This window comes from Rhinolophus sinicus, chromosome 4 (assembly GCF_057876585.1).
Source record: "Rhinolophus sinicus isolate RSI-liver-muscle chromosome 4, RSI-T2T, whole genome shotgun sequence".
Lineage (NCBI taxonomy): Eukaryota > Metazoa > Chordata > Mammalia > Chiroptera > Rhinolophidae > Rhinolophus > Rhinolophus sinicus.
In genome coordinates, this window is record NC_142504.1 from 15870425 (window position 1) to 15891937 (window position 21513).

The following is a 21513-nucleotide window of genomic DNA, read 5'->3' on the forward strand; positions in this document are numbered from 1 at the left end:
AAAGACCTCTGTTAAGTTAAAAGTGCCTTACTCATGTTTTTCCTTTTCATCAATTCAGGATTCTAAGCCACGTTCTCAGTCCGCTGGAGAATTCCCCAAGATCTAGGGGAATGGGTGTGCTAGAAATAGGTGTGCTTCTAAACAACATGTTTCTTTTCATCTTTTGATACAATGAAGCATGGAGATATCCATTATCTCCCTCTTTGCAATGGCCACAAGGAAGCTCAAGTTCAAATCTATAGCCTGATGCTGATAGCAGAGTACATGCTAGTGTGTGGCTTACATGCCCTAGCAAAATGTAGAGTCTGCATTTTATATCTAACCTTACCCTTGGTGTTACTTTTTTTTTTTAAACCTTTTCCCCAATTTTATTGCTTATTTGATTTTGTTTTTACTCGCTGTATCATTTGTAATTATGTAAGGTACCACAAATTATACTAAAATAAAATCCAAACTCTTCAGTACAGCCCAAAAAAAACCCACCACCACCAACAAAAAAACAAAACAAAAACCAAAAAACAACAACAAAAAACCCCTCTCTCATTTTGCCCCTGATCACCTCTCTAAATGCATCGTCCATCACTCCTCCCTTGTTCATGCTGGCCTCCCTGCTGTCCCTGACACTCACCAAGCACATTCCTACCTCTGAGCCTTTGCACTTGCTGTTCCCTCTTCCTGCCATGCTCTTCCCCGACAAGGCTCTCCCTCCCTTCACTCAGGCCTCTGCTCCAGTGCCCCTTCTTTAGATAGGCTGTTCCTGCCCACCATGCCTAAAGCAGCACCTCCGATCCCTTTTGTCCCCCACTCTGCTTTATGTGTTTTAGAACCTTTATCATGACCTAACATTTTATATCAGGCAGCCTGGGGGATGGGTTATAAGCACAGACTCGGGAACCAGAGTGGATTCACATTCCAGCTTTCTCACTTACCAGTTGTGTGACTTTGGACAAATTATTTCATCTTTCCGTGCTTCAATCTCTTCACCTATAAATGAAAAACATATAAAATCATGCATGGCACCCAGACAATGCTAATGATTACATTTGTAAATAAATAAATTAAACAATCACTGTTTATTGTCGAACCCCCACTTGATCTGTCTTCCGCATCACTAGATTCTTAGGTGGAAGAACAGGGCATGATAGATGGCTGACGCTTAAATATCTGTTGAAAAAAATTCTCTTTTGGAATGAGGTGAGAGCACTAAAAGGTAAACAAATACATTTTAAACGTGAGGTTAAAGAGAAAGAACGCTGGGCGAGGACTTGAGATTTCAATGTCAATTAGAACAAAAACATGAGATTTCAATTCTGGCTTTGCCACTTAGGAGCTGGTTGATTTTAGGCAAACTGGTGAAAATGTGCCCAGGTCAATTAAAGCTGGAATGAGACAAGCCCGAGCTGCTGCAGAGGTGTAGGGAGACTAAACTCAGGATTTTACAAACCTGCACTTGCTCCATAAATAGGAGCTATAACGTTCCCTGAGGAGAAAGTAAAACGTGTTTTATTAAGCACATGTATGTGGGGGGCTCTGGGAATATGAGACTTAAAGACTCGTGTGGCAACTCTAAAGGAACTGACAAAAGCACAAGACAGACAGAAGAGTAAGCAAGTGCTACAAAGTGATGCACACCCCAGTTGAAGCAGGTTTTGGGAGCACAGAAGAGGGACACCTACAGGTGTGACCTTCACACTAAAACCTGGAGGCTGAGGTGGGAGTCTCGCAGGTGGGGAGAGGCAGTCTAGAGGGAAGGAGTGTGTGTGCAGACACGGAGCTGTTGTCACAGCACGTTTCAGGACCTTGAGGTAGTGCAGCCTGCCAGACGACGGGTGCCTGTGGCAGGAAATGGCCAATGCTGATGAGAACAAGGAGTCAGGGCCCGACCTAACAGTGGGACACTGAAGCTCTCCTCCTCAGCCTCCCACTGCTCCCTAAAAGCGGCCTGAGTGTCCTCTGGACCTCAGAGATCCTCCCTGCTCCAGGAGTCCTCCTGACTCCTGCTGTTCTCAGAGCTGCCTGCTGAGATGTGTGCCCTGTGTCTGAAGAAAGCCAACAGCACTCCTCAGAGAGAAGCGAGCTGACAGCCCAGGTCATCAGACCTGGCCAGTTGTTCCCTAGGCAAATATGCATGAAACCTTCCAGTGCTGAGGCGAAGGCTGAAGGGATGGCATAAGAAGAAGAGAAAGAGGGCAGCAGGAGTTAGGAGCAACCTCATTCTTTTAATCATCCTGAACCTGTTCCTCCTTTCCCCCAAATTGTTTCTTTCATTGCCGTCTCCCATCATGGCAGATGAGTTGCTCTGACGGCCCCAATTCTCGCTTTGATCAAAAGAATGCATCGGGGGGACTGGCGTGCTGGTTCCAAGCCCAGCCCTCCAGTCCCTGCTGGAACCCTGCCTCTGACACAGTGAGAAACCTGGGCTGCTGGCCTGCTCCAAGATGAGAGACCAAATGGGAGATGGTTGAGTCATTCTTGCTGAGGCCATTCTAGACCAGTGACCCCCCCCACCCCCACCCCGCAGTCAGCCTGGCAGTTGACTGCAGAAGCGTGAGCAAACCCAGCTAAGATGTGCCAAACCTTGACCACCAGCCTTAGGCTGGGGAGAGGTAACTAATGGTTGTTGGTTAAACTGCCACATTTCAAATGGTTTGTTACTCAGAATAGCAGCTAATATACTTATTAATATTTTCCCCTTTTTGTACCTGCTTTCCCAAAAAGGATTAAGGAGGCATGATCTTGGGAATAAATTAGGGAGAGGGCTTGAATCACCATATGGGAGCCTCTTCTCTCTACTCTTATCCTAGGATGCAAAGTTTCTATTTACGTGAGTACTAACTGCCCAGAAGAGACACCGTTTGTGCTGTGAGATACGTTTTCCGTTGTGAGAAACCATTTTTCCCTTTATCCACAGCACGACCCCTCTGTGTCCCGAGGCTGAAGGCCAGTGCTTCATTGGCACGGCTGCTCACATCTTCTCTGGGGATCACCTCACAGAAAATTCTTGCAAAGTGGAGGACCCAGGGCGGGGAATGGCAGAGTTCTGATCACGGCCTGAAGATAATTTCACTGGCTCGCATGGGCCTTGTTTGCTGGTGATAAAGTAAAGGCTGAGAGCTCAGCAACCAAAGCGGCTCCAGAACTGACGTGTGGCCCAACTGTCCTGATGAGAAGGCAGGGAGTTGTGAGGCCAGCTGGCCCTTTAGTGGGCACTTTGTGCTTGTCTGGCTCCTTTTCCGGAGACTGGGGGAAAATCCATCAGTGAGGTCCTTGCCATTCACGTCTCACACCAGAGCCATCTGGGAGAAGCCCGACCCCTTTCTTTTCTCATCTCCGAATTGGAACTGCTGACTGACTCTTGTCTACCTGAGTGGCTTAAGATGGGGATGCTGAGAGCTCGGCTTCCAAAGCCTTTCAAAGAGCAGAGGGAGATGCCATTCATGTTTTCTGCAGATCCGTCTGGATGGATGTGGATGGACGCCAGGAGCAGCCGGCCTGGAAGGTCTCTGCAGATTGCTGATTTGCAGTGACCTCCAACTGCTCTTCAGCAGCTGAATTCTGCTGACCCCAGTGAGCTGAGATTGAGTGTGTTTGAAATCAGCTGGTGAAGGGTCAGAGCTCTTCTTTCTGAGCCTTCCTTCAGCATCTCGGGGAACACAGACAGGATGTCTTCTGAAAGAGGCCTCCTGGCTCTAGCTTTCAACGGCAGGAGGTGGAGGCCACCTCCAAATTTGACACAAGAAACAATTCAGATGTGGGAGGCTGGTCCAATTAATCACCTTTATGAGTCTGTGGATGACGGAAGGGGTTACGGACCATCCTTTTGGTTAATGGTTTGCACTCTCACAACTGGCCCGTTTAGTGAGCCATTCCCTGGAAGGCCAAGCCTGCTGCTGCTTGCAGGTGACTAGGCGGCTGCTTCTCCATGGGGACACTCCAGATAGGAAGGCGCTCAGGGGAAGCCAGCGTTTCTCCTACACTGCATTCCTTCACATTTCACAGAGTAGGCACTTCTAAGGAAGGCATTCAAGGCATTCGTCAAACTTTTATTGGGCACCTACTATGTGCCAGGGACGGTTGTGCATAGCAACACGAGGACAAACACAGCATTACTCATTGTGTGATGCTCGGGAAGCACAAGCTCTTCTCTGGAACGCCCTGCCCTTCTGAGTCTCCTGGCACCAAGCACATCTGCTCTCTCTCCCTGTGCCCACTCTGCTCTGACGAGGCTGGAGGTACCTGGGGGGTTGGGGTGAGGGCTTTTCCCTCCCCCAGAAATGTGATGGGAGATTCTTCTTATATATCTATGAAAATGAAAGTTTCGTGTTTTGTTCATTTTTATCTCATCACATTCCAACATGAATATAAACATCACAGGTCATATGATGAAAATGGAAAGGATAGAAGGGGAAATACAGGTAGGAAGAAACATACAAATTATGTGCCATATCATCCTATTTGGTTGGGGTCGGTATGGGGAGCGCAAATTTAGCTCTGAGCAGCCTGGATTCCTAGTGGAAAGAGGAAAATCTGGCTGGAATGTGTAGGCAGAAGAGCCAGTAGATGCAGGGGTCCTGTATTCCCCCAGCATCCTGCAGGGAGGTGGGCTGGGTGCACGACAGAGCTGTGCTCCAAGAGAGGGACCACCCCCTCTGTCACTTTACCTGTTACTACAGTGAATATGGCAGTCCTTGCACAGGAAATGTTAGACTCAGGTGCCGGCCATACTTAGCTACTAGATTTAGAGGTGTGCTGGCCAGTACAAGCTGCCCCACACATGGAACTCTTGGGCCATCTTGTCCTTTGAAAGTTAAGCTGAGGAGCAGCCTCTCCAGCTGCAGGAAAGGGGACTCACTGTCTCAGCGTGTTGCCACGCAACCGGGAGAATGTCCTGGGGTCATTCTTTGAACAATCTTTTTGTTTCCAAAACTCTGCATTTGCACGTTAGAGCTTCCTGAAATTGAAGCCTTCATCTTTGAGCAAACACAATATAACGGGACCATCAAGCAACAAGGTATGTCCTGGTGGCAGTTGTAGGACCAAGGGACTGTGTGCTGAGCCTCGCATCGCGCTGCAGACATGGCTGCCCACACCACAGGAGGGGAGGGGATGCTGGAGGCACCTCCACCCTCCCCAGAGGAAGCATTCCCGTAATATCTGTTATGGGGAAGAATCCTGGGAACTTGCTCCTCCCCCTGCGCCCTGAGGGCTCTTGTTGCCTTTAATCCCTCTCCCTGCCTACGTATAATCTTCATTCCTTCTTATCTCCCCCAGATAAAGGAAGAATATTACTGAACACACTCCCACTGGTTTTGTCACGTAGCTGGTTAATGTGTTGGGTCGGTCACGCATTCTTTCAGTCCAATCCACTATCGAGTGCTGAGAAAATCAATTTCTTAGGTAATAAAATTAATTTCTTAGCAACCAGACAAATCTGCATTATCTATCACACAACTGTGCCAAGGTATTTAAAAAAAAAAATCTACAAAGTGATGATAAAGTATCTACTCATTATAGGTTAATAAACTGATAGTATAAGACATTTATTCATTTTCATATAAATGTAGTGGCTACCCGTTATCATGATTTATTTTCCAAATTTAGTCTCGTGTGCTTAAATCGAGAAGTTACAACATAAAAGGTTTATCTTTATAGCTGTCATGGGTGTCATATTTATACACATGCTACATTCACCAACACTTTAACAACTGAGTAGCAATATAAATTGAATAACTTTAAAGACTATATATGTTTCCGTCTAGTACAAGTGTACATTCATTTATATTACAACCTCATTTCTGTAAAGGATTGGCTGCAGTAGAATGGAATCCGAATGGATTCAACCATTGCCCCACGTTTTCTACTTGAATCACACAAAATATCACTTTAGTTTCCTTTCCTATTACTGTAAAAATAACTTTAACATTAAATGGAAAAGAATGACTGATGAAAGTACATGCATAATGAATTGTTAGCTTGAGAGTTAACTTTTTACTTACATTTGCTGGATTACTGTTCATGTTTTAATATTTCTCTACATTTTTTGAAGAGTAATGCATCATTTTACATCCTATGATACAATCATTGTTAGTAACTGTTCCACCATCAGATGGACTTAGATTTGAAACTGTTCTATGGTCTGCCAAATGCCATTTAATTTTCTAAGCCTCAGTTTCTTCATCTAATAAGGGAAATTTATATATATATATATATATATATATATATATATATATATATATATATATATATCATATAATAAGGGAGATAATGGTATTCCCCTCATGCATATATTGTAATGATAAATGAAATAGTATATGTAAAACATCAGCATTTACAGTACCAGCTGAATGGTATCTACTTTATAAATGGTAATCAGTATTATAATTATTGCTATTATTTAAAAGTTGAGCAAAAAAATTCCAATCAAGCGGTTCATTTTTCCCCTGTAAGTTCTTTTTGAAAGAAATGTTCTTTTAAGAGAAACTTTGAGTAAGTGCAGCAGTTAGTTTTCATCTTTTTCTAACACTCAAATCAACTAAAAGAGTTGGAGTCCCTAGAAATTGTTCCCATACGATCGTTTTAGTTCATGTGCAGACGTAAACATTACAGAAATTAGAGGCGGGCAGGTATTAGTATTTTTGGTCACTGTGCTTTACAGGTGAGAAAAGGGAGGCAAAGGAAATTTAGGTTTCTTGTCCAAGATCATTGAGTGAGAAGAGTAGAGACTACGAGAATGGAGGTCTTTGACTCCCAAGTCAATTTCTTTCAGTATCAATTTTTAAACAGTTATTGAATTAAGCTCATTTACTATGAAGCTCATTTAATATAAACATGAGGTCCTAATATTAGGAGCTATTATTAGGATTCTAACAATAGGATTTATGTTCATGTATAGAGAAAACACCCTTGAAGTTGTGGATTTAGTCCTGCTATGTTATATATGTTAATAAGTTATGTGTCATCAAAATCCAACAGCAGCATGTCTATACTGTACAACATTATATATCTTTTCTGAACTTCCAGTAAAAATTAAATATTCTATTTTCTGATAATGCTAAGCCCCTCCTCCTCTTTACTCTTGCCAAAGGAGAAAAAAAGAGAGACAAAACAGATGGATAAGTTTTGGTTCTTAATTTTCATCCAGTGGAATTCAGATAAAAGTAGTTGCTAATTCCTAATAAATTAGACATGTTGTCCTTTTATTTTCAAATAGTTTTTTAACCCCTCCAGTTGACATCGAATTTCCTTTGCAATGTTATTTATTGCCATTGTGTAGCTAGGCTACTTGGGAGAACAAAATGGAAAGCTTTGTGAAGTGTGCTTGGAATATCAAGTGACGTGTGACTAGTTCTTATGGAGTGGAGGATGTGTTCTTGATAAGTAAGTGTTTTTCAGAAGCATATGCCCGCTTTGTTCTTTGCAGCTAATATAAGTCTGGAAAGTGTACTTTAGATGTTTACATTAACTTGCTTTTCTGGCTCATAGAATGATAGCATCTTCTTAGAAAAGGCTGAGAAATAAGAAAGGATTCTGAGGAAGAACAGTCTCCTGACCCCCAAGAGTACCCGCTCCCTATTTCAGATCCAAAATTGGGCCCAGGATGTAGAGGCAGCAAGTTTCAAGCAGCGAACACAGCACCAATAAAAGCTACAGAGAGATCTGGGCGAGTGTCTGCCTCCAGGAAATGCCACCAATGCTATCTACCCTACCTCTCAGGGTTTCAATGTGATTGTATATGCAACATACCTGGTGCATGGAAGGAAGTTATCATTCTTACCAGTGGTGTTGTTAATAACAATAAGTAACAATACAAATCAGTATGTAAGAGAATGTTGTCAACTCTGCAGAAGAGAGAGGATTCTCAGAGACCATCAAAGGTAAAGGGTGGTCTGTGCTCAAAATATTGAGAAGGTAGGAAAGGGAGGTGTGATGGGAGCGCCATTTTTGTCAGCCCAAAGACATTGTGTTTAGGCAAACGTTGGAAAGCTCTTGCTGAGAGAAACCTTTGCCTTATGTCGACAAGACTAGACTATCACAGGAGAGCATGCCACATATTTTTCCAACAAAAATGGACGTTCACATGTGTCATCAGGTCTCCCGTTGCATCCATTCAGTAATGTGGCAAAGGAGTAATCATTCCCCAATGTCTGCCTATGACGTGGGGTTTTTAGGGTCTCCATTTTAACATGCATTATTTCAGTGCAACCCTTCAGAGCAGGTTACAGAAATACATGGCTGTAACAACCAATATCCTCACTTTACTTAACCACTAATTTGTAATTTTTTTCCTCCAACTTTTTATTTTGAAAAATTTGAAACCTACAGAAACTTCCATGAGAATAACACAATGAACAGCCATATACCCTTCATCTATTAGGTTGGTGCAAAAGTAATTGTGGTTTTTGCATTATTTTTAACATTTTAAATCTCAATTACATTTGCACCAACCTAATAAAGTCAATAACTGTCAACATTTTGCCACAGTGTTTCTCTCTCTCTCTCAATCTCTCTCTCTCTCTCTCTCACCATTGAGTCACTTGAAAGTGAGCCTGTGCTTCTTATGATACTTCAACCCTAAATCCATCTTATTAGAACAAGGACTTTGGCCTACATAAACAAAAAATCATTATTGTGGGATTTTCATTTTACTTCCTCATGATTATATTCAAGTTAAACATTTTTGGTAAGAACACTACATAAGTGATGTTATGTGTGTTCCCATCATATCAGGAGGCACATAATGACAATATGTCTTATTACTGATGATGCCAATTTGGACCACTTGGTTAGATGATAGCCTTCTATTCTCTCCATTGTAATTAATAAGTAAGTTGTATGATGATCATTTGAAACCATGCAACATATTATCCAGTGGTTTAGCATCTGTTGATGACTCTTGCCTGAATTAATAATTAAATTGATAGAACTTACTTTAAATTAGCTGTTGTTTAATAATAGTTTCTCCATTCCAGCATATAAGGTCAGATATAATTTTTTTGCTGTTTTTGTTTGTTGTCTAAAAATTTGAGACCAAAGGAGATCATCTAATTCTACGAAAACATTTCTCATGAAATAGAGCACATGTTAGGAAGATGGCCAAAAAAATTGTATGGCTATATTTTAGAAATTAACATGTATTTTCAAAAAAGAATAACTCTTGCATAAAATTTAATATTGTCCATGATGTTCAGCTTTTGTAGTTTGTAGAAGAAACACTGTAATATGTCATTTAACATCGTAAAGGAATCTCATGTTTGTGCACTGATAACTCATTGGCAATACACCACAGCTGTTAAGAGGCAGCCCAAGAAAGAAACAAAAACAAAACAAAACCACAAGCCAACCATCTGACTTTAATTAGGAAAAAGAATAGTCCCCAAATGTACAAGAAGGTCTTTTGCAGGTCAAAGTATTAGAGAACTTGAAAAAAGGTAATATAATGACCCTACATGTGAAGGTTAACCCATGCTTTAAAAGGTTTATAATATGGAGACATAGTCCCCATCCTTTCTTGACAACAAGTCAACCTTTGCTTTAGCTACGCATCTATGCACAAAAATCCACACTTTCTAATTACTGATAGCTTGTCAGACATCAGAACAGAGACATCGTTAACCGAGATGGGGAGGCCACGGGTACAGCAGGTTCTGTGGGTGAAGAAGATCAGGATTTCAGTTTGAGGCAATACATTTGAGACATCCATTAAATATCCAAATGGAGATACAGAGTTGACAGTTAGATATATGAGCTGTGCTTAAGGTCATGGCTGGAGGCATACATTTGAGAATCATTGGCAGATAGATACTACTTAAAACCATGAAACTGGAAGAGAATCAGCAAAGGGGTGAGTACAGAGAAAGGAGAAGAGATTAAGAGATCCATTGACTGAGCTCAGGGCACTTCATCACTACAAGGTTAAGGGGCGTAAGAGGAACTAGCAAAGACTGAGAAGGAACAGCCAGCCAGTGGAGTTAAAGGAACACGAAGGGTAGCATCTTAGACGACAAGTGAAGACATCACTTCCATGAGGAGGAAGCAATTAATGGTGCCAAGTGTTACTGATACGTCAAGTTCAATGTGGACCGAGATTTGGGTTTAGCAACAGGGAGGGCACTGATGATATTGATAGGTTTGGGGTGGGGGTGGCAGGGTTCAATTCCTGACTGGAGATTTATGTGAGAGGAAGAAATGGAAGCAGCGAGGTTGGATCATCTTTCAAGGAGTTTTACTCTAAGGTGGGAGAGAGGAGGCAAAGAAAAGGGGTAGAGCCTGGGGGAGAAGTAAACGCAACACAATTTTATTTGTGTTTTGTTTTTAAGATAAGAGAAATGATAGTATAGTTTCATGCTGGTGGAAATGAGTTAGGAGAAAGAGGAAACTTGATATAGGAGAAAGTAGAAAAAATTACTGGATCAAAGCCTTTGAGCTAAGAATGGAGGGGAGGTAGAGCAGCATATACTGCCCAGATCCTGGAAGGTAGGATGATGTTATTATTGAAGTTTGTGGAACTCATTTTCTGAATGCTTCCATTTTGTATTCCAGTAAAATGGGAAGCAAGACCATCAGCTAAGAGTGAAGACAGAGGAAAAAGGTATTAGAGATTTGAGGAGCTATGGATTCGTGAAGCAGTTATCTGCGAGAGCAGGACATGTCAATCAATTCCAAAAATTAGAACTACTGCAAACAGTAGTTTCTAGTCACAATGCAATGAAACTGAAATTTAACAATAAAACCAAAAAGTTCTTACTGCCTGAGTATTAAGAACTCTCTCTTAAAAAACTTAGGTAAAAGCAAAAAACCAAACTGAAACTGTTAAATATTCTGAAAATAAAGATAATGAAAAGACTATCTACACAGTCTCTGCCAAAATAACCAAGTAGGATTTATTCCAGGAATGCAAGGAGAGTTCAACTTCAGGACACGTAATTGTTTTATTCACCATCCGAACATATTCCAGGAGGAAAATCATGTGACCCATCCCATAGATGTTGAGAATTAACCGATTTGAAAATTGATCTGATTTGATAAAATTAAACATCTATTTCATTCTTAACAAATTTCATTCTTAACAAAATCAATAATACAAGGATTTCAATTTTGCTACTATTACGCAAGATTATTCTGGAGATACTAACCCATGCCATTCCACAAGAGAAAGAAACTGGAGATACAAATACTAAAAAGAAGAAAGTAAAATTATTATTGTTTGTATATGATAGGATTACATACCTGGAAAACCTAAATGTACCCACTGAAAACCGTTACAAACAAAGAATTTAGGAAGATGACTGGGTACAGAGTTAACATAGAGAAATTAAAAGAAAAAAGCCTTTATTAAAACAATAAAAAACAACAACAACACAATCATGAGGCAGTTAGAAGATGTAATAAAAGAAGATGTAACAGTAGTAACAAGTATATTTAGAAATAAGCTTTAAAAGATACTTATGATGAGAACTTTAAAATGTTCCTAACTTAGATAAAAGATTTCAAGAAATGGAAAGGCAAAGAGAGATTCAATATCATCAACATGTCAGCTTTTCTTAAGTTGATTTATAAATTTAACAAATCACAATAGAAGTATTAATAATAGTTTTGGATGAGAGAATCTGATTTCAAAGTTCTTGTGAAAATGAACAATATCTAGAAAAGTTCTGAAAAAGAACAGTAATGTAGAACTAGTCCTATTAGACATTAAAACATAAAACTACAATAAGAGACAGCAAATCAATGTAAAAAAATAGGAAGTTTAATATAGGCCAAATTACATATAGAAATTTACCATATATACATACGGCATATGCACCTATAGGTATCAAGGTGGCATCAAATCACTGGGGGCAAGACAGATTAACAATGCATGATGTCTGCATAACTAGATAGCATTCTAGAAAAAAAACCTTAAAGTGGAGCCATATCTCACTCCTCATACCAGAAGAAATTTCGAATGACAATTAGATTTAAATGTCAAAAAAGGGGAAGCCAGAAAAGTCCTAAACATTTGTTAACATATGCACTAAAAAAATCTTTGGAAAGATACTTAAGAAACTGATAACATTGGTTGTGTCTGGATAGGGTCACTAGAAGATTGGACATGCATGTTTTGGACCATATGAATGCTTTGTGTGTGACACAGAATCCCGATTTCCATTCAGCAGGCTCAGAAAATGCCTACAATCCTATGATGGCAGTTTCAGCTATAACAGATTTTTACTCCCCTCTCTCCAATTGAAAAACTGAAAAGAAAAAAAAAAAGATGGCCCATTGGTTGGCTCTATTCTGTTTTTTGTTTTGTTTTGTTTTGTTTTTCAGAATTATTGAGGTACAATTGACAAAATTATAAGATAAAGTATACATTATGATGATTTGATATACATATATATTGTAAGGATTTCTCCCTTCTAGTCAACTATTAATAACAAATCCATCGCCTCACATATTTATCCTTTTCTTTTCATGATGATAATATTTAAGTTCTACTGTCTTAGCAAATTTCTTTTTTAAAAACCTTTTTGATTAAAAATATAGCTAACATACAATATTACATTAGCTTCAGGTGTACGTAATAGTTATTCAACTTTTATATACAGAGAAGTGATCACCATGATAAGTCCAGCAACTTCTGACATTGTACCACACTATCACAATATTATTGACTATATTCCCTATGCTGTTCATTACATCCCCATGACTTATTTGTTTTATACATGGAAATTTGGACCTCTGGTTACCCTTCACCTTCCCCTTTGTTTTAAAATTTTTCAATTACAGTTGGCATTCAATATTATTTTGTATTAATTTCAGGTGTACAGTATAGTAGACATTTATATAATTTAAGAAGTGATTCCCTGACTAGTCTAGTCAGGGAATTCCCTGACCTGGCACTATATATAGCTATTACCATATCATTGACTATATTCCCTCTGCTTTACTTTACATCCCCATGCAAATTGCAATTATACAATGTTATCAACTATAGTCACCATGCTATTATACATTAGATCCCCAGACCTTATTCATCTTATAGCTGAAAGTTTGTATCCTTTTACCAAGCTCTCCCTATTTTCACCACAGCCCAGCCCCTGGCATCCATTTTTCTATTAGTTTGACTTTTTTTTAGATTCCACATGTAAGTGATACCATGCAATATTTGTCGTTCTCTGTCTGGCTTATTTCATTTAGCATAATGCCCTCAGGGTCCATCCACGTTGCCACAAATGGCAGCATTTCCTTTTTTCTCATGGCTGAATAATAGTCCACTGTGTATATATACACCACATTTTCTTTATCCATTCATCCCTCGACAGACATTTAGATTGTTTCCATATCTTGCTTATTGTGATTAAAGCTGCAATGAACACAGGAGTGTGGATATATCTTTGATTTCCTGTTTTCATTTCCTTTGGATATATAATCAGAGGTAGAATTGCTGGATCATATGGGAGTTCTATTTTTATTTTTTTGAGGAACCTCCATACCGTTTTCTATAGTGGCTGTACCAGTTTGCATTCCCAACAGCGCACGAAGGTTTCATTTTCTCCACATCCTCATCACCACTTGTGGTCTCTTGTCTTTCGGATGGTAGCAATTCTGACAGATGTGAGGTGGTATCTCATTGTGGTATTGATTTGCATTTCCCTGATGATTAGCGATGTTGAGCACCTTTCATGAACCTGGTGGCCATTTGTATGTCGTCTTTGAAAAAATATCTATTCCGTTCTTCTGCCCATTTTTTAATGAGATTGCTTCCTTTTGCTATTGAGTTATATGTGAGTTCTTTATATATTTTAGATATTAACCCCTTATCAGACATAGGATTTGCAAATATCTCCCATGCCGTAGGTTGCCTTTTCATTTTGTTGATGATTTCTTTGGCTCTCAGACCCTATTCTGGACACAGAATGCACCCTGGCCATGCTTGTCCTCCTCCCCGTTTTGTTGTTGTCCTATTTTCTCTTGTCTCCTCTGTGAACTAAAGCTCTCCCTTCCCCATGAGACTCAGACTGAGCGTCTAGTACACATGAGGCACTGCGCTCAGAATCTTTGTGAATGCTCAAGAGAGAGGAACTGAAAAACACTTTCAAAAAAGATTATTCTGAATGGGCGCCAATGTGGGTCCTGGGGTCCCAGGAACGTGATCCATTGCTGGCTCTCCCTTGTACTGGCTAGGTGACTTCAGGCATGTTCCCCTCATGTTTCTCACTTGCAAATGTGGGGGGAAGCATAAAGGATATGAAAACCAATTGTCATGTGAGTGTCAGTTATTGCTGTTTGCTGTCAATCAAAAGTATGTTTTCCCCCTCCCTTTGTTTCTTTATTTTGTTTCTCTAACCCTCATCTCTTTCCCTTTTCAATCTAACTTTATTTCCTACTCAGACCTTTCTCTTCTCCTTTTCTCAAAGCTAGAGGAGAGCAGCTTGCCGCTGTTCAATCGTGGGCAAGATGGGTCCCAAAGGACTGTTCCCTACTCGTTTGGCCACTTTGTCTGAAGCAGCTTCAGCTGGAGTATTCAGCCTTTTCCTGGGGAAGGGGTTTCATGCCAGTCATTTCTGGCTGCCTGGTTTGATTGGAGGCAGGAAATGCAGGTTTGTTGTTTACTGAAGAAAAGAGATCTACATTATGGCAGGCAACTATGGCCTCATGCCTCATTTCAGAATTTAAGAACTGAGGCCGAAATATGCTCAGTGATGCTGCTCAGTCTTGGCAGATTTTTTTAAAGTCTTTAACTTTCACCCTTAATAGAAATAAACGCCACAGCCATGTGACCCACAAGAGTCATTTCAAGTCTTTGGAAAATTACTCTCTGCATTTGATAGCTGATGTGGTAGAAGGCATATTATACCTACCCACTAATTCTAATACTCAGATAATAGAAGAGCCATCTATTTTATATTTATGCTTTTTTTTATGGGCCTGATTGAAATAAAATGCTGGCTGGAGGTACATTAGAGTTCTCTGAACAGAATCTCGCCAGTATTGGAAAGAATATAAGCTGGTTGTTTTGAGCAGAGACTCCAAGTAGAACCGTTTCATTTGTTCTTCCAGAGATACTTTTTTTGTGGTTTGTTTTTGGTTCTCTTCCAATTTGCATGTTTACCAAAATCCCCAGGAAAGAAAAAAAACAAAAACCATTAACATTTTTCCCCCCTATAATCCATTTAAGTCAAAAATGGAGGAGAGAGAGAAAAATTTGTAGTTTTCAAACACCATTAGTTTGCTAATGATAGCTTTCATCCTATGACAGTTCTCAGACTGATAAGATGCTCTAAACATCCGCCATGAAGGGAGAGGACCATTTATAGGCCCCGCTCTGTCTCTGCGGCTTGCACATGTTTTCAAACATAATTTCATGCCTGCTTTCTGACAGCTCATTAAACAAAGGCCTCTGGGTGCCTATATTGCCCGTCTCCCCGCTGAGAGTGTAACATATTTACGGCCTTTCCAGATTGCTGGCTGCTGGTACCTTCTCTTCCCCGTGGCCTGCCTGCCAACTGCTTATCAGTCTCCCCCAAAGGTGACATCTCCTCGTTTGTTTAGGCAGTGATGGGCCCATGTTTGACCCTGGGAGGCCAGCAGCCGCGTGATTAGGAGCGGCTCCTGCACCAGTTAGATAAAGGCAATCCCGCGGGTGAAGGCAGCGCAGGGCACTGGGGGAGTCTGCCAGGCGGAGGGCTCCCATTTAGGAACACGCTGGCAGTTCGTTAGCTCGACAGCTGGCAACGTGCAGACCGGGTGGGATTTCTGCCTCAGAGAAAGCAAACAAGGTTTCGGGAGCGTTGGGGAGCTATCTGGGGCTGTGTACAGGGTGATCAGGGCGGCTTGCTCCTAATTACCTGCCTCTTGACTGCCATTAAACCATCATTGCACAGCCAAACCCATAAAAGCGCCTATGAATGTAGCACCTTATACTTAATTTTTATCCTTTCCTCCTGCTTTTGCCAAAAGCATTTTGCTGGGGTCCTGGGAGGACAGATGAAGACATCTTGGATGCAGTGAGAGGCTGCAGGCGGCATCCATCTGCCATTTCAGGATCTGACGACACTGCTAACAGGTTTCTGCCCCAGCAGTGTCCTCGGGGTAATGCATCATTTCCACTGAACAGGAACAGAGAGAGAACAGGGAGAGGAAGAGGGAAAGGAGGGAAGAAGGGAAGGAGAGAAAGCAAGACCTCTTTCTTTCCAGCTGGGTCTCAGTTAATTCTGCGCTTAGATGCTGTGCATTAATGGCCAGGGTCCAAGGGCAGAGTTTTTGTCAAAGCCTCAGCTGACCCTGGCCCCAGAACTGCCTGTATTGTGCCTTTGGGATCTGATCGGTGCCAGAGTAGGACCAAGATTGCGGGTGAGTGCACTTGCCTTCTGGGCAGATGACGACAATGGCTACCCCTTTCAGGTCCCTCCTATGAACGAGGTGATGCACGAAGCATTTTCTTACAGAACTTCATCTCATGCAATACCACTCGGAGGTAGGAAACATTGGAGCCACTGCAGCCATGAAAGTGAGGCTCACAGAGATGGGAAGACTCCACCAAACTCCCAGCTGGTCAGCAACTGGATTCAGGTCTATTCCAAAGTCCCCACTGTTAACCTCTTGGATTCTGCTGAATCGATGACTACACTGGATCATCACTGCAGGATCAGTTGTTGCCAAGTCTGTATTCCTTCTGGAAGTTTTCACATCCCAGCACGCATGCCCATGAACCAGAGCGGTGGTGAATAGTGGAGACTCCCAGACATTCTGCATTAGGAGGAGCCCCCTATCCCCAGGCAAGGGATGAACAATCTTCCTTGTTTCATTTTCCAGAAGCACCATAGGTGATTCTATACAGGAGGTCTTCACGTCACACTTTGAGAAACCATTTCCTAACCTGGAAGCTTCCTGGGGAGAGAGTAGTCTCATTTACCATTGTTTTTCTTGTTCCCCATAGAATGCTCCTAATGCATAGTAGGTGCTCAATAAATACTGAGAGGACAGGTTCTCTTTTATTTCATTCCCCTGTGTTTTGCTTTAAATTGTATTGAAACTTCTCTACTCTTTAATCCTCTTGAAATGAAGCAGAGGATAAATCTTATACAAATAAAATGTATGTTTCCAATGTGCCCTGATCACTGACGAGGTGAATGATGTCTTTTATAGTCATATCACCTCCTCCTTAGGTGAAGAGAGCTGAGCCTCTGACCTCCAGCAGTTCAGCATGGGGATGGCTCCTTCAGCCCTCACGGCTTTATTGAATATTTACAATAGAATTATCATTGCTTAGAAAGCGTCCCTGTGCACCCATTTGTTAGTTGAAGTGCATAAGCATTGTCATCTGTTACATACACAAATTATTTGCTACACTGCTTATAAATAATGTGAACTCTAGCTTATTTTCTGTGAGGGTCTATTGTGAACTGATCAGTATATGTTATTTTTGACGAATCCTGACTTGGAAAGTAGGTATCACTATCTCCATTTCATGGATGCGAAAAGTGAGATGCAGAGAAACTAAGTAACTTCATGAGATGGCATAGCTAGCAGATGGCAGAGACAAGATTTTAACAGGCGCTGTTTGACTCCAAAATAAAAGAGTATCTCTATTCCCCTATGTTGCCTAAAGAACAAATTGATAATTTAAAACAAGAGAGAAAACACTGAAAGAGTGTAATTGTAATTATTAATGATGGTTGCCTTTGGGAGATGGGATTTGGGTTCTTTACACTTTTTTGTATTTTCTAAATTGTATATGCATAACTTTTATAATTGTGGGAAAACTTAAACACACACACGCAACCAGGGGTCACACTATCTGATTAAACTTAATTATTATTAATTTATCAAGAGATTTTTTTGCTTTGGTAGTTCATTTGAATATATGAGTTTTTGATAAAAAAAAAACACAGAGCAAATAATAAGGCACAGTAGGACTTTCTCCTAATTAGAAATATTCTCATCGCAATGAAACTAGATTATTGCCAATGGAAGAATTTTTGGTTTGGTTCCTAGCAACGGAAAACAGAATAGTGTTTGCTGTAACTTGAAAATCAACGTTTTCAGTGATTATGGCTGCCTGATGTTTAAGGCTGAGCTGAGGACGGGGTGAAAGGGTCTTAAGTTTCCTTGCCACTCTACACACTCATAAAGGACTTTCTCTCCGGTCATTTCCTTTTTCGTTTCAATAATCACAGATTCACTGTACCCCATGCCCCAGGCACAGTCACAGTGATTTCCTGAACATTAATTACCGAATTTGAACTTGATTCCCCGCAGCCCTCTCAACTTGGCTTGTATCAGGTTGGTACAAAAGTACTTGTGGGTTTTGCCATTATCTTTAACCTTTTAAACTGCAATGACTTTTGCACCCACCTAATAGCTAGCAACCTTTCCCTGTGTCTTTCTATGGCCTTTCCTCTGTGTGTGTGCGCGCACACACAGGTCTCCAGTGTCTCTTCTTCTTCTCATAAGGACATCAGTCCTATTCTGTTAGGGCCCTTGTGATCTCATTTAGCCTTAATTACTTCCTTAAATGCTCTATCTCCAAATATAGCTACATTGAAGGTTATAACAGATGAGTTTCGGGGACACACAATTCAGGCCCTAACAGTCCGCAAACTGAATGGGTTTACTCATTGCCCACGCTCCAGGGAGCTGTGTTCTACACAACTAGACTGAGAAACAACAGCTTGAACCAGAGTGGGGGGGAGGCAGAAGATGGGGGAAAAGAAAAAAATATCTATCTATCTATCTATCTATCTAGTATAAGAAATTTCCTATGTTGGCCATTTTTTCTCTTAAACTGTGTCCCTGGGTCTCTTCTATGGGTGAATATTGGTTAACGGTGATAAAGAGATGATCCAACAACAGCTCTATAGAGAAAATAGAACCTCCCCCCTCCAACTCCTAAGTCCCACGGACACATCTCTCCAAGTAAGAAGGCAATGGGGCAAAGAAAGGACAGAAGTAGCATTTATCTCCATAAAATCACCAATAAGTCTTGCCTACTACTGCCCCTCTTTTTCCATTTTCCTATTTTCCCCCCCTAATGGGTTCAACAATGGAAAAGACTGGCTTCATATCAGCCCAGAGTGATGGAGAGCATTCCACACTGATCTCAAAGGACATGTGATGAAAATATGATCCTTTTTGATCTACAGGGAGATTTTGCAACATTATAAATCAACATTTTATTAGTTCATTTGAATATTACATTTCTTTGGTGTTTGGCATTTGTTTGATCAATGACAATGAACATAGATTAAAAATGAGCTTCTGGCATGCAAACTGGCTTGTGTCCATCAGAGGCAGAAGTTTTGGAGTGGCCTCACAAGTTTTACTTTTGTCTCAATTCTTAATTCTTAAGACAATCTAAGAACTCCTCTCCTTGAAGAGAAAGTCATACCCAAATCCACTTCTGTTAAGTAAATACGGAAAACAAGATGTCTGGATGTAAGAGGTATCTACCTTTGGGCAGAGTTTAAATTATTGTATTTATTTAACGGGGAAGGTTTAAGGGAGTTCGTTGTCAGATTTTCTGGAGACACCCTCAGACTCTGAGACAAAGATCTGCATGCAGGAAGTTCACTGGGGAACAGACTTGAGAAGACCACCTGGGAGGAAGTGAGGGTAGCAGGGTTGGGCAGAGGGAGACGTTGAGCTGCAATGCAGTTCCAACACTGCCAGTGAGACGGGCCCTTTTCCTCACTGCCCAGACCCACTGACCTCTTTCTTCCTGTGGCCCTAGCAGACATCTCTCTGATTCAGGAAGGACCCCTATCTACCAACTACGTTTACAGGTCCCTTCACTTATCCGAGCACTGGAGCTGAGATGGGCCTTCAGAGTTGTCACGAATTGGCAAGGGGCTGGGTCTTTGTATCTCTCATCAATCAATTTTGAGACTCGAACTACTTCAAGGCTGCTTCCTTTGGCAGAGGGCGTTTCCCAGAAAGAATCACAGCTGTGAGCCTTCAGCAGCCAACCTTCCTGGTGGCTGAGGGAATGAGCAGCTCAGTCCGGAACGGGATCGGAGTGGGTACACCACACTTTTCAAATTCCTTTTTATCTTCATAAAATGTGTGCACATCCTGAATTGGAAATCATTGGATCATCCTCTTTATTCAATATTGTACTGGTTTTTGATTCTCAGTCCTCAAACTCAGATGTGCAAGAAATGGCATACTCGTACGACCTATGATGTTATCTAATTTCAATTCCAAATCTCCATCCTGCCAGAATATATTGGAAATGTAACGTCAGTCACGCTTGGGGCTTCCTTCCCAAGTCAGGGTTATTTGCAGGTTCTAGGCCAAGGCTTGAAGGCGAGGGGTGGGGGAGGAGGGAGGAATAGGTGATGGTTATTTACAACATGACCATCCTGGCTGTCTCTAGGAAGACCTCTGGCCCCTTTTGTTTGGTCCCTTCAAAGCCCTGGCTGGGAAACACCCAGACCTATGGTCCGGTTTCCCTAGCCACTCCTTTTGGAGACTTAACACCTCCCCCAGATCACTGCCAGGGAGAAGGGCCCTTTTCCTCATTGCCCAGACCCATGACCTCTTTCTTCCTGTGGCCCTAACGGACAGCTTTCTGATTCAGGAGGGGCCCTGATCTACCTACTACATTTACAAGTCACTTCACTTTTTCCTGCAAACCCTAATTCTCTTGAATCTCCAGTAAAGAAACACCAAACACAGCTTCTTTTATAGAGGCAGGGAGGGCTTAATCTTCGAACCCTCCTTGAAGGAAATATTTGCAATCTACCTTTCTCAGGAATCAAAGAAAGAAAGAAAAGCAAAACAGTTCCCATATTTAAACAGTCCAAAGATTAATTTTTTGCCAAATCACTTAGGGAGCTCTCATTTGTTGCATATTCTGGCTATAAGAAAAAAGCAACATATTTTTCAATAGTCATGAGCAATTGGGTTTTATATACAAGACAATTTCAAGAACAGTTGTCCAAAATGACTCTTAAGTTGAAAGGTTACCTCTTTGAGGCTGAGTTTGAATATAAACACATTGAAACATTTTCTTTTAAATGTATCCAAATTTTAGGCCGGTATTTCCCTCCAACCTAGCCTGTGTATTGTAATGATTTCTGTTAGCAAGCATTTTGAACTTAAAACCCTAGTTCTGACACACTGGCAATGTAATCAGCTACAGGCAGTCCCCAATCTTTGAATGTGTTGCTTGCCAAAAGATTGTTTGCACATCTGTTTTTATTAGAATATATGTTCTAAGTATCACAAAACAATAGTATAAATTGTGTGTCAGTGTGTGTGTGTGTGTGTGTGTATGTGTGTGTGTGTGTGTGTGTGTGTGTGTGTGCATATGAAGATTTTGAGTTCTTTATAGCAGGGATAGTTTCTTTCTTCTTGTCCATAGAATTTATTATCTAATATTTACACTATAAAACATATAGTAAAACATAAAGCACATAATATATGCTCAATGCAGGAAAAACTCAGGAAACAAAGGATAAAAAAATTAATCACCTATAATTTTACGACTGTTACAATAAGGTTATGTCCTAGTATTCTTTCTATGGT

General features: G+C 41.0%; 1 long non-coding RNA gene across 2 annotated transcripts in view; it reads right to left on the reverse strand.

Annotated features, from left to right (window-relative positions):
* LOC141573211 (uncharacterized) overlaps positions 1-21513 on the reverse strand; it is a 221010-nt gene that overhangs the window by 79513 nt on the left and 119984 nt on the right. For both annotated transcript variants that reach the window (XR_016021050.1, XR_016021051.1), the window contains exon 2: positions 930-984. This is a non-coding gene — a long non-coding RNA (uncharacterized LOC141573211). The remainder of the gene's footprint in view (positions 1-929; positions 985-21513) is intronic.